This window comes from Camelus ferus, chromosome 8 (assembly GCF_009834535.1).
Source record: "Camelus ferus isolate YT-003-E chromosome 8, BCGSAC_Cfer_1.0, whole genome shotgun sequence".
Taxonomy (NCBI): Eukaryota; Metazoa; Chordata; class Mammalia; order Artiodactyla; family Camelidae; genus Camelus; species Camelus ferus.
This window is the reverse complement of record NC_045703.1, coordinates 40647799-40661304: the sequence shown is the minus strand read 5'-3', so window position 1 is coordinate 40661304 and position 13506 is coordinate 40647799. Positions and strand designations below refer to the sequence as shown.

The window sequence follows — 13506 nt, the reverse complement described above, 5'->3', positions numbered from 1 at the left end:
CACAAGTGACTATTTAGATTAAAATTTAAATAAAATAAAATACTGTGTTCATCAGTTGCATTTCATTTCAAGCATTCAACATCCACATATATTATAGAATATTTCCATCATAAGAGGAAGTTGTACTGGACGCCGATGCTCTATGTTGTGAGACTTGGATATTAACGATGGAGTCAGAGAGGGTGAGGTATGGGACCTGGTTGGTTAGGAAAAAACTTAACTCTCGGGTCTTCATGCTGTCATCACATGAAATGGCAACCATCAGCCTCCTCACTTACAGGGCCCAGTCCCTTCTCCAGGGGCCGGCTGTCTCCCCCTGGGACCCTGAAGCCCAGGTAGGCTGAAATGTAAACTGAACTCAAGCTTTGAGCCTGTTTCCTGGGTAAGCCTGCTTTGCTGACCAGGTCTGTCCCTCGTGTGTCTCACTGAAGGGGTGAGGAGAACTTGGAGAAGCCCAGGCTTCTCCTTACTGTCGACCAAACCAGCACCAATGACTTTTCCCGCAGTCTTACAATATGACACATGAACTCAGTTTGGAAGGTAAGCAGAAAGCCGAAGGAGACGTGAAACTAAGTGTACACTATTACCCAATCTCAGCTCAAAAAATACGAAATTCACTAGAAGATATTTCCATGTGGATGCTCTACTATAATCTAGTAGTTAATTCATCCTGAAAGTCAAGGCCATCAGTAAGCAGGATTCAAGCTTCCTTTCCTATCATCTCTCCTGAGCTCTTTCACGAAGCTTCTATTCTAGTTCGTCAGACTTTCTTTTTGACCCTTGATTACACCGTGCTCACTGGCTCATGATTACACCACTGCACACTTGCTCATGCTGTGTCTCCTGCCTGGAGTGGCTGCTTTGATTTTCTCTCCATATATCTAAGTCTATCCGTCCATAAATGTCCAGATCAAGAATGACCTCTCTGAAGCCATTTCTGAATAGCTCTCACATCACTGATGCTAAAAAAAAAAAAGTCTAAACCAAAAAAAAAAAAAAAAATCAAATATCATCTTCTGTAGATAACATATATTCTTCTAACTTAAAAACACAGAATTTGTTTCATTCCACATAGTGGTAAATGATTGTGATTTTTGAAAAATAACCCATGAACAAATATATTGTATTGCATTGTCTATTGTATTGGAGGTCCAGGTAATGATTAATTTGCTGGGACAGTATCCTTGAGCAGGAAAAATCGGTTCTAGTAGACATTTGGAGTAAGACTTCCATTTGAGCTCATACGGAAGTCTGCAATTCATCAATAGTGGATAGAGAGTAATCACAGATATGTGTTTAAATATGGTGACAAAAGCTTGTGGAAGTCTGTGACAGATTCAGCTTTTCAGTGAAGCAAGAACCAAGTTGGCCAGATAAGAAGGTGAGGAAAGAGATAGTAGAAGTTTGAAAAATCAAGAAAAAATCAAGTAAGTTTTTTAATAAGTAGGAAATAGAATGGACCAGGAAACCATGGCACCTTTGCTGCAAAGTGAGGACAAGAAAAAGATGAGATACGTGAAAAGTTGATAGGATCAGATTCCCAGTGTAATTGAAGCACTCTGGAGATAGAGTACCAGAGGAAACAAGATGGAAAGATAATATTGTGACCAGAGATTAGGAAGTTTGGAATTGAGACTGTGGAGCAGTTGCAGGATATGATTCTGGGGTGAGTGCCTGAGTTAGGATGAGACAGGATCATGGGAAGAGAGTGAGTCCACCTGTGAAGCTAAATAACTGGATGGGTCATCTATCTGAATGTGGAAATCAACAACAGTAATGACAAGAGTAGCACTGAAGAGACTGCCATTGAGACAAAGGCTAAACTCTATAGACTATGGGGCAATGTGACCTCGGGGTGAACGAGAAAGATCATGGGTGACTTCACTTGATGACGTGTCACCTACAGCTACATGCCTTTGTGGGGGAAGGAGAGAGAAATGTTTGGAAGAGCCAGTGGCAATGAGAGATAAGGATTATACCAACCTTTCCCTGATGCTTAGCACTATAAGAGAAAAGAGCCACTGCATGCGAATTCTCCTGAGAATGCAGTGTTGTCAGAGGAGAGTAGGAAGATGAAAGAATGTTCCCAGAAATGATGAAGACATAGATTTTTACTAATGATTACCTTTTGTGTTTTTTAAATATATATGTGTGTGTATATCAACACCTTAAAAGCAGACGAAAGAAGACTCCTCCCTTTCTGTAACAGGTTCTAGAATTTAAATATTCTCTCAAATTGTTAATGCCTGCTGAAGCATGCTATAGATAAAATATGGCTTTCAAAGTAGAGGGGTACATATCTCTAGTATAAAATGTTATTAAAAGAAATGTTTAATAATGCTGCTTTTTATTCATGATAACTGGCTATTTTAGAAGAACGGCTCTGAAGGGGAATCATTTGTTCCATATTTAATTTTTATCAGTTCCTGCTTCTCCCCATCATCCCATTAGTCATCTAGACTTAACTGTGTTTGCTTTCTTAAAATATGGAGGGGATAAAAATTGATAGCTCATAAACACACATTAAAGAGTAATTTGAGATTTATAGAAGAGAATAAAGAGAGACAGAGAAGTGGCCAATGTAGGTAATGTTATCATGCGATTAAAATGAAATAATCCATACACACAGTGTGCACTTGGAAGCATGTATGAGTGCGGGTGCACACACACACACACACACACACACACACACACAGAAACTGAATTGTGACTCAAGCACAGGAAGGTGTTGTAAATCCCCCGTAACAATCAAAAATACTTTGTATATAATTTTTCTCTTTATGGAAAGGCCTTTTTCTATATCCTTTATAGCCACTAATGTTCAAAAATATTTAGAATTGACAATCTAGCAGGTAAAACCTTATTACAGCTGAAAGGTGAGATGACTGAGCTATGGGTGATGTTCAATAAGTATAAACTCCTAGTCTCAAAGATCAATCTAAATGAAAAAGGATGTTTCAGTGACACAATGGGATAGATATAACAGATGCATATTATCTGTTATTCAAACAAAGGCAGAGATTGACTCCATATTAGCTCTATTCATGATGGAAGTACAGAGAGGCAAAAGTAATAGTAGCAACACTGAAAAGAACAGCAAACTGTAGACAATGATAAAAACAAGCCCAGATTCATTAACCTCCATAATACTTCCAAAGTAAATACCATCTGTATATCTTGACTAGAACAATATTTACTAAATCACGAAGTGATGCATAAGGGAAGTGAAGAGGAAAAAACTGATAAAAAGAAACTAAACTAAAAATTATTTCAACTTGATTTTCTGTTATGGTTCACAACATGAGAAGTGGGACTTTATGTAGAACTGAGTAGAAGGCATCTTTAAAAATCTACATTCTTATCTTGGTAACATTTGTCTCCTCCTGCACTGTGCAAAGAATCAGGCTGAATGATTATCATGTGTGAAAAAAAAATCATAGCTATATTAAACTGTAGGACTATTATTCATAATAAATAATAGATTTGTCATTTTGAAATTCTGGATAATTTAGATGATTCAAGTTTCCATTAACAATTTCCCATTAATGCTGCTTTGTAACTGGAAATGCAATAACGTACAATCTTTATAAATGACATTAAAAATAAGTGATTTATTGAGGTAACTACTGGAATAAAGAAAAGACAAGGAAGCTGCATATATTGATAGACAAATGGAGATGCTGTAAAAGCTTTCTTTCCCCCCAGGTATAAACAAAAATAAAGCACCTTTTCAAGTGTAATGTTTTAATTAAATCCACCCTTTTGTAATTAGAAATAAATAAAAATGAGATTGATAGATTCCATTATTTTCTTTAAATCAATAAATCATGAACATTCTCAGACCAACCAAGAATCATAGCATCATAGCTTCTTCCAAACGTGAAAAGCAGTAATAAGGTAAAGCATATATCTATCTATCTATAGATATCTATAGAAAAATAGATAAATAGATAGATAGATAGATAGATAGATAGATAGATAGATAGATAGATAGGGAAAGGGCTGTAATAGTTCAACCTAAGTGGCCAGTGATATTGATGAATCAATATCCTGCATTGTGAGAACAACTAGACAATCCAATTAACCACAGTCGAGTCTTAGATCTTTCTCTCAATGTCTCTTAACATTGATTAGGCAATCAATTTTGTCTTAAAATGCAATGGCATCTCCTTGCAGTTTTGAGTGTTTCTGAGTCACCAACTACACACAGGAAAGAGCCCAGTCCTTGCTGTGAGGCAGTATGTGATCCATGAAGTCAACTTAAAGCATAACTAGGACTACAAAGTCATTATCAGAACTAAAATGAGAAGCTATTTCCTTTAATCTGTCACCATCCAATTTCAGAAATAGATCCTAGATAGTTTTTCTCATCAATTGCTTGATGACTGAGACAGAATCTCTGAAAGGACAGTCTGAGAGTCTATTATAAATGTGCAAGAAATACACATCCATGCAAAAAAAAAATTCCCCAATATATGTAGGGTATGGATCAGAAAATGGAAAATCACAAGAAAAGAGTATTTTTTAAAAAATACCATCTCTGGGAAAAACAAGAATGAGCTAGTCTTTACATACTAGAATTTCTGGCTCCTTTTTGAGTCTGCCTTGTTCTTTTTCAGGTGCTTTCCCTCCCTCAACATAACCATGGTGCCCTAAGTGCCCTCCCAGATCTACCCACCAGGCTCTATACCACCCCATCCCTTTTTGAAGGCTGTCTCAGCAGCCTTCTGGCAGGTAGTCAATCATGTATTCACTAAGCAGCTATTATTTGCCCAGTACCAGAAATTTTAAAGTGACCTTTAACACATTTACCTGATGGTTGAAGGCAGTAGATTTTGAGGCACCCTGGCAAGCCAGTAAACAAGTTTACATTTATATTAAGAAAGATTCTAAATGGTCAAGCAAAAGAAAGAAGCTTATTTTGAAATATGGTATCTAATATTTATTAAATGGAGTTGGAAATCATGGGCACAATGATAAGTGCTATAAATCAGTTTAATTAAATTCATTTCTAAAAGTTCTAAGCAATTCTCTTTTTAAATATCAGCATGGATATGAGATACTTTGGGAAGAGAATATTGAATTATGATGCTATAGAGACATCTTTCCTCAGAAGTAGACACTTAGGACTTGAAGAGTTTTATCAATTTGCAATATTTTTATTGATCTTTAAGGTCCAGAGACTCTCTAGAAAATATAAGTTTAAGGAGATTTCTGGAAATGATTTGAAATTACAGGGAGTCACCAGTTTTTCAGACATAATACAGAATTTTAGATTGTTACTGCCAATTGCAACCTGTACAATTTAATTTGTTCAAATTTGTAAATCTCTGGAGTCATCTGAGCTCATTGTATTATATAACATTACAAAATACAAGTTAGATGTGTAGTAATTAGCTCTCCTTTCCTCTTGCTGAGTTTTTATACAGCAGTAGATTTTCCTTAAAACCATGTGTTATAAAACTCTCCTCTCTGAAGTGAGTTGAATGGCATGGATAAACATGAGTCTCAGTTGTATGAAATAAACAATTATTTCATTGAGATAAACTATGAAATAAATGCTTTCTTCTACACAGACTAAACATCTTTTTTTAAAAAAATAATGACATGTTCACAGTATCCATTTTAAATGGGAAAAAATTTTAACTATATATATTACACGATCTCAATTTTATGTGAAAAAAAGTTCATAAAGAAAAAAAGACTAAAAACATTTCAAATTAAGTAGTTATAGGTAGGCAGATGTGCAATTATAGATGACTTTAAGTCATCTTTTTTACCAACATTTCCCAAATTTTCTTCAATTGCCATGAATTATTTTCAGAATTAGAAAAATTCATGTTTTTTAAGAAAAAATTCTTTTTCTGGAAGAAAATCATGTTTTGATTTAATGGAATAATATCAGTGAAACATGAACCCTTTGGCATTGTCGTGAAATCTTCAAATAGATATCACCCTGTAGACATGAATGGAAAAATATTACTCTGAAAAACTCATGGTTAAGATATTTGTGGGACAATATAATAAGAGATACCTAATGATGTCCATCCATCTTCAGTACCTGTAAATACATCAGAGGGACAAATCAGGCATGATTAGAGGGTGACCCAGTTAAAGGGAACCCCAACTAATCCAACAAGGCTTACAATTTGATGCTTATTATTAAGAACTCCTTAAATAAACTTCATGGTGCCCTACAATCTCAATTTGCTACCCAGATCCACCAACCCGTGCCTTTTACAGGCTGAGGAACCACCCTCAACTTCTCCTTTTCTCTCACTCTACCAACTGCCACATCTTATTAGTCAACAATCCATCAATTCCATCTCAGCCGACTCCGTCATAAGATACTATTGAATTCTTATGGTGCCTGAAATCTGAATGTATCTTACAAAAAGTGTTATTGCATGCTTGATACAATGTTTATCTTTTCTATTAACAGCTGTGATTATATCAATGCTGTATATTACAATGAACAGTATGTTGGTATCCATGAAATGCAGCATGTATATATGTATATTTTTATGTTTGTGTATTTATCTGTATACTTAGAACTATTATTTTGATTATTATGTGTATTTGTTCTCCACCAAATGTTTTCTTCTAACTTACTGACAATTGTTGGACCTCACTGAACATCTTTCCAATACTCTGTCATATTTTTCCCTTTAACTAAGTGAAAGTTTGTACCTCTTGGGCAAAACCATACACAAGACTCCAGGGAAAGGTGGACAGTGATGACACGAGGACAAAGGGGATTTAGGCATATCTATTTCTTTATTAAGCACTATTAAATTTCTATCACCTTTCTGAGGACCATTAGATTATGTGCAGCTTTTATTGAACTTTCTTGGCCTTTATTGGTTCACACAGACAGCAGTTTGAGGCTAATCAGGACCTTCAGGAACTGATACAGGAAATCTGTGCCTTAAGAGGTCCATGAGTATCAGTGTCTTCAGAAACAACCTCATCAGATCATATAACATTTTAAAACTATTAAGTAGTTATGTTTCATGACCTCCTCTTTTTAAATTTGACCGCAATTCTATGAATCTACTGAACTAGCCAGATGTGTGTCTTGGAAAAAAAGAAATGAAAGGTCAACGTATACTTTCCTATTTTTATTAAAGTTTAAGGCTTAAAAGCTAGTATTATTCCCAATAGGCAGTTTATCTTTATACATAATTATGAAGTGAAATACACATGGTCTAAGATCACACTAATTTACATATAATTTGAGGCAGATGTTTTCCAGCTGTCACTGCATTGAGCCAAGATAGTCGAGTCCAGCAGCTAAGAGTAAGGGCTAAAGGTCTTGGTTGCCGTACTCAGTAGCTGTGTGACCTTCGGCAAGCTGTGTACCCTCTCTGTGCCACATTTTCATCCTTTGTTGGGCAGGGATGAGATGAACCACCTCACATTCTTGTATTAAATGAGACAATCCAGCAAAGTACTTCACTACTGCTTATACTTATTCATTTAATCTTCACTCTCTTACTATTATCTATTGATACTATTATTAGCCAGCCATAGTATAAAGTAGGTTTGGTCATCAGATAATCAGTGGATACTATTTGCAATGAATATATCTAGAATGTTCATCTTAAAATTACAAGTTCTATGGGGATTTTTGGAATGGTACCGGCAGTGTTTCCTAAATCACACTCTATGGGAGAAATGTGGTCAATGGCTAAGTGGCCATAGATGTATGAAGCATTAAAATCAAAAGATGATTGTTTAAATTTTTCTTCTTTGTTAAAATCAATTCAAGAAAGCCAAAGAGTGCATTCTTGCCTTGGAGACAGAAATATTAATATATTAAAGAATGAGGAGAGGCCCACAGGAAAGCCACCTGGTTTCTTTGCTTCTTTCAGCATCTCTAAGCTCATTTAACCGGAAATCTTTTACCACAGAACTCATATTAACTTCTTGGTTTATGTATTCTCTAAGACACTGCTCTCTGGGGTCCTAACAAGAACCATGCATGTGATGTGAAAAATAAAGTGGACCACGTATAGAGAAGAAAAAGAAAAGATGTAGACACGGTACTAAGCAGGATTTCTCATCCTTCTGGGCACAGCGAAAGAAAAGTGGCAGGACAAACTGGATTATGAGCATCAGCAGAGCCCAGCCTGAGCATCAGGAAGGCGGGCTGTGCAGGTGGGAGCTGCGCAAACAGGAGGCCACATGCCCTGCTGACGTGCACAGCCGATCACTCCCGCTCAACACTACAGGCCTAAGGCAGCCAGAGCTTCGACTTCTTTTTCTCTTCCCTAAGATCCGTATTTCCATATATAGTCACCATATGTTTTTTCGTATTTGTATCTCAGGTGCTTATACAGCCCACATTTTGCCTGGCCAATTAAATTGTTCCACATGTCACACACCATCCCCTGGCCAACAATTTGAGGCTTCTGGCATAGACTTCAAGGGCCCAAAGTATTATCTATTAATGCGTATGAATCATTCAGCTAATGGCTACGTAGTTTGCCTCACAGCAGACCTGTGAGGAAGGAATTACTACGCCCAGTTTTCTGATAAGAAGGTCAAGTTATAGACAAACAGGTGAGGTAACTTGCTCAAGTTCACAGATCAGGCAGGAGGAACCACCGAGGTCCACACCTGGCCATTCCTGGGTGGACACTTATGAGCATTTATTCACTTTTCAGTACAGTGTGGAACTTGGGGCAAAAAATGTTGACTCTGATTACTTCTACTCACTCGACCTCACTTATTCAGAGGTGAGGAAGCTCTGGTTGAATGATTTACTTTTCACCTGAAGATGTCAAGCCAGACTTCGGTTGGAGACTGTACCCTACATTACCCTTACATGGTAATAGAATTTTTGTCTCAGGTTCTCAAATTGAAAGACCCATTTGAATTTCTAATCCTTGCTTTCTAATGCTTATTAAACTTTCGTTCTGAGGAATTACAGAGACAGAGAAAACTTCCAAGTGAATAAAGCCCTAATTTATTCAGATCAGGAGCAGGAAAACTGAGGTTCATGACCCAAACCTGGTTCACTGCCTGACTTTGTAAATCAAGTTTTATTGATACACAGTTACACCCATTCATTTACACACCACCAGTGGCTGTTTCCATGCTACACAGCAGAGCTGAATGGTTGTGACGGAGATCATTTGGACACAAGACCAAAAATATTTGCTTTGGCCTACAGGGATGAGTTTGCCAAGTTCTGCTGCAGATTTCTAATTTTTTATACTGGGAACAAAATCAGACTGTCATAACCCTTTGTCCTTAGAGATCACTTTTTACAGACCTTCATACAATTGCGTTTTTACTGGGTTCCACGTTTCCATCACTCACAGGCTCATATTAAATGTAGATAATACGAAAAATGCCGACAATAATTTTTTACTGTACTTCACTGGAGGGGTTTTGTTGAGGATGTTAACCTCATCACAGTGCACTCTGTGAGAACAATCTATCTATAGTTGGAACACAAGGAAAGGTCTCTGTTTTTCCCTCGTGAGAAATTAGTTTACATTAATAGCGTGACCGCTTCAAATCCTGTAAATAATTTGTTTAATCTTTCCTTCAGAAGCTGGGAATTTTCAAGCCAAAACTGCCGTCCTCTAACTTACACTGCTGAGCAGATCTTTCAACTCACTAACCCTACCCTCTCCTTTGTTTCCTCTCTTCATTTTATGTTATTGCAATGCGTGCATTATTTTGGCCATGCCTCATTGTTTAAAATTAACAATGGACATAAATAAATGAGAGTATCCATTATGTAGAAAAGGCCTGAAAAAAAGACACTGGCATCTTTTGCTCTATCACAGGAATCCACCCCTGTCACTGCATCATGCCCTAGCCCAGGGTTCAGTTTAAACCTCTGGAAAACACACTGACCCCACAAAGACCTCAGCTGAAAGATTCTGCAGCTGTATCTTGAGGAGAAAGAGAATCACACTCCCTGGTTAGTAAGACCATTTATAAGGTACGGCCGTCTCATCCTCATAGAGTTAAGCACTTGTACCCGGAGATCCAATGAGATTTAAGGCAGAATCCATGTTGCAATGGCAGCTTTATAAGGCAACACCACAGAAAGTGGAAGGGGGGATGACACCAATATAGAATCACACGGATGTTACTAAAACCCGACTAGAGTAGGACACGGGCAGATGTGCAGGTCAAGTCTGTCTCACTGCCAAATGAAACACGAGGATGGTGCTGATCACTCTGCCCTGCAGCTGGCTTCCCGGGCAATCCCAAGTGCTAAGAAAGATGCTATCTAACACCTCCGAGAGATCACCTGGGAGAAGCTGCTTCAAGTTTTGCTTAGAGATGAGTAATCAGTACTGCTGAACTTCATTCCATAAGTCTCACTACGATATGCGAGGGCACTGATATTATACCTACCTGGAGAATATTTCTGTGAAAGCTTTCTCTACCTGAACCAAAACTGAATTCACTTCGATTTCAGTACTGCAGAAAAGCACCTGACTCACCCACCCCCACCTCCCACCAGCACATCATAATGGACAGGTAACAAATCAGAAAAGTAAATACATAGTCGAATCAAGAAGGCATTTTATGTACCTAATCAGAACTTCATGTCGCTCCCACATACTCCCGTGCAAATACTTCTGAATACTTCCACAGGGAAGTCTGTTTTAAAGTCCTTAGAATTTTAGAAATTTTGAAAAATTATTTTTCTCTTCATTCATAAGAAGTATAAACTGAAAGATTAAATAATGCCTGGATCTTTATCATTTTCCTTTCATGTGATATGTAATCATGGACGTGTAACCGCTGCGATTCCATGTAGCTGGCATTCAGTAATTAGAAAAGCATCAAGCCTACAAGTTAGCACCCGTCTTGCTGTAAGGAACATCTCCTTCCCAGCTACTTCTTCAGGTGCTACTTCCTTATGCTCCACCGAGATGACTTGCGGCTCAAATCCAGCTTTCTCCTGGCTATTCACACAGAAACAGTGTTCATCCAACTGTATCGTTAGAGCCAAGTGTTTAGGTTTATTCATAAAAGAGCCTGAATTAAAGTTGAAATATCCTTAATTCAGCTGTTTTTAAAAGATAATGTGCTATTAGCACGTAAGTTACAACACAATGTCACATTAATCAACATGACACAAACATCTCAGAAGCGTGCTGTTCCTGTGATCGTCTAACGTGACCTCAAGATCTCCTGGTGATACAGATGGAACATGCTGACAGAATCCATCCGTAAGCCAGAAGGCAGAAGAAGAGCGTGAACTACTTTACAACACAGCCAGAGGGACTTCTCAGTGCAGACTTGCTGAGGGTCCTGCAGACGGAGTATGAAGGATCCATGGTATACACCCTTTATAAAACCTCCATGTTCTAACTAATAGTCAGAAGAAATGGCCTCAGTGCAACACGAATAGCATTTTGCCTGGATAACTGATATCATTCCAGCAAGAGTTTGTCACTGATCTCAAAGAGCTAAGTATGTTTTGAAAAACTTATTTAGGGAATACATAGAACTTCTAACTATAATAAAAAGTACAATTTTTGTGTAAAAAATTTGCTATTCCATTGAAAAGTTTAGGATTTCCATAATACATTTTTTATGCCAATTTGGGCTATTGGAAAGATACACAGCACACTAAAACACCAACATTATTAAAAACAAGAAGTTGAAATACTGTAGTTTTTAATTACTATCTATGATTGATATAAATTAAACATTTTTCATATTCTAACATTTCTGAAATCAGGATGGGTCTTAAAAGTGAAGTCATGTCTTAGATTTAATGGCAACAAAAAAACTTGTTACATAAAATAATGGTATAACTTATAATTGATGATGTCTTAGATTCCAGAAAAATATAAGCCTTTTCTCTAAGGTTAACTCAAGTTCATTCATTTTCAAAAATTTTCAAGGGTTACCTTGCTAATGAAGCATTGTTATGAATTATTAAAACAGAAAACTTTTTACTGCTGTCAAAAAGGGGTATCTCTATATTTTCTCATCATGACTTCTCAAGGAAAAATATTAAATCCCACTCATTTGTTTTTCCTTACTGTAAAAAAATTTTTCTTAAGGGAAATACATGAAAATGTGTGTTTGTCAACATGGTCATCAATGTGACATGGTTTGAAATTCTCTCATAACCCTGATCGCTCTTCCTTTGATATGCTCTATATGGAATAAGTGAAATAACATGGTTCTTTCACAAATGTTGCTTACATATGTTAAAGTGGAATAGCTTTCCTTATTTTGGTTGCTATTATTGAATGCAGATTAAAATTGAAAATGTTTTTAGCAAATTGTTTCTGAGAAACTTTATTGGAAAATATTATCGATAATCTAATTGGCAAACCCTTACTAAGTATGCCGTCAGCTAAATCCATTAAGTTCTGTATATACAGTCTAATGTTAAATCATGACTTTCCTGGTGCAGTTAGTATATTAGATCTAAATTCAGAACTTCCTTTTTTTTCCTTGTTAATTGACAGGTTGATAGATTTAGCCTATTATTCTACTTTGATATATATAACTTTTCTAAACTGTGCATCATTTGTTCCAATGTACTTCCAAACACACTAGCCTTTCTGTCCCTTAAACGCCTTTCTTCCTGTGATCTTGTCCTTTAGCCTCATAGAGCCGCTGTTTCCACAATCACTCCCTGTCCCCCACTGGAACCCTATAGAGGACCATCAGCTTCCAGTGTCTCACTCTCTGACCACCACCTCCTGTGCCCCGAAGGCCTTAGTAGCAGTAAGCATTCCTTTAGGCAACGCTGGGCACATTTCATCACTCCCTCTCTATTGAAATCTCTTGTCTTGGGTGTAGGAGGGCCACCCTTTTGTGTGTTTCTTCCTTCCTTTCATCTTCCTTTCCTGCTTCATCTCAAAGTGTCTCCTGGTTTCTTTTAATGGATCTAATTGCGAAGCACTCCAGCTCAGTACTTAGAACTAATCTCTTTTCCACTTCCTCCACTTCCACTTTCTTCTTTAGTGGCATCATCAATCCCGTGGCTTTAAGTATCATCATGACTCCCCAAAAGACATCTTCCTTGCACTTAACTTCTCAGACCAACTTTCTACTTGACGTCTCCACCTGAACTTACCTAGTAGGATAACATATACCATATGTGATTTTTGATATTCTTTCCCCTCCTTCCATCTTGTCTTAGCTCAGTCTTTCCAATCTCAGTTAACAGACAATACAACTTTTAGTTAATCAGGCCAAAAATTCTTACAGTCCTCTTTTACTCCACTCTTTCTCTCATAACCATACCCAAATCATCAAGAAATCCTATTCATTCTTCCATAAGAAAATTCAGACAATGCCAATTAAAACACCATGATTATATATTATAACCACTAAAATTACAAAGACTAATAATGTATTACAAGGATCCATAGCAAGTGGACATCTCATATGTTGCTGGGGCAAGTATAACTGTTAAAACATTTTGAAAAACTGGAAGAGTCTTAAAATGTTAAATATATATCTACCCTGTGTGTCAGCAATTCTATTCCTAGTTTTTACCCA

The 13506-nt window shown here is 37.0% G+C and overlaps 1 protein-coding gene across 6 annotated transcripts in view; it reads right to left on the bottom strand.

Moving 5' to 3' along the window:
• NKAIN2 (sodium/potassium transporting ATPase interacting 2) overlaps nucleotides 1-13506 on the bottom strand; it is an 854966-nt gene that overhangs the window by 563199 nt on the left and 278261 nt on the right. The gene's annotated exons all lie outside the window — the stretch shown is intronic.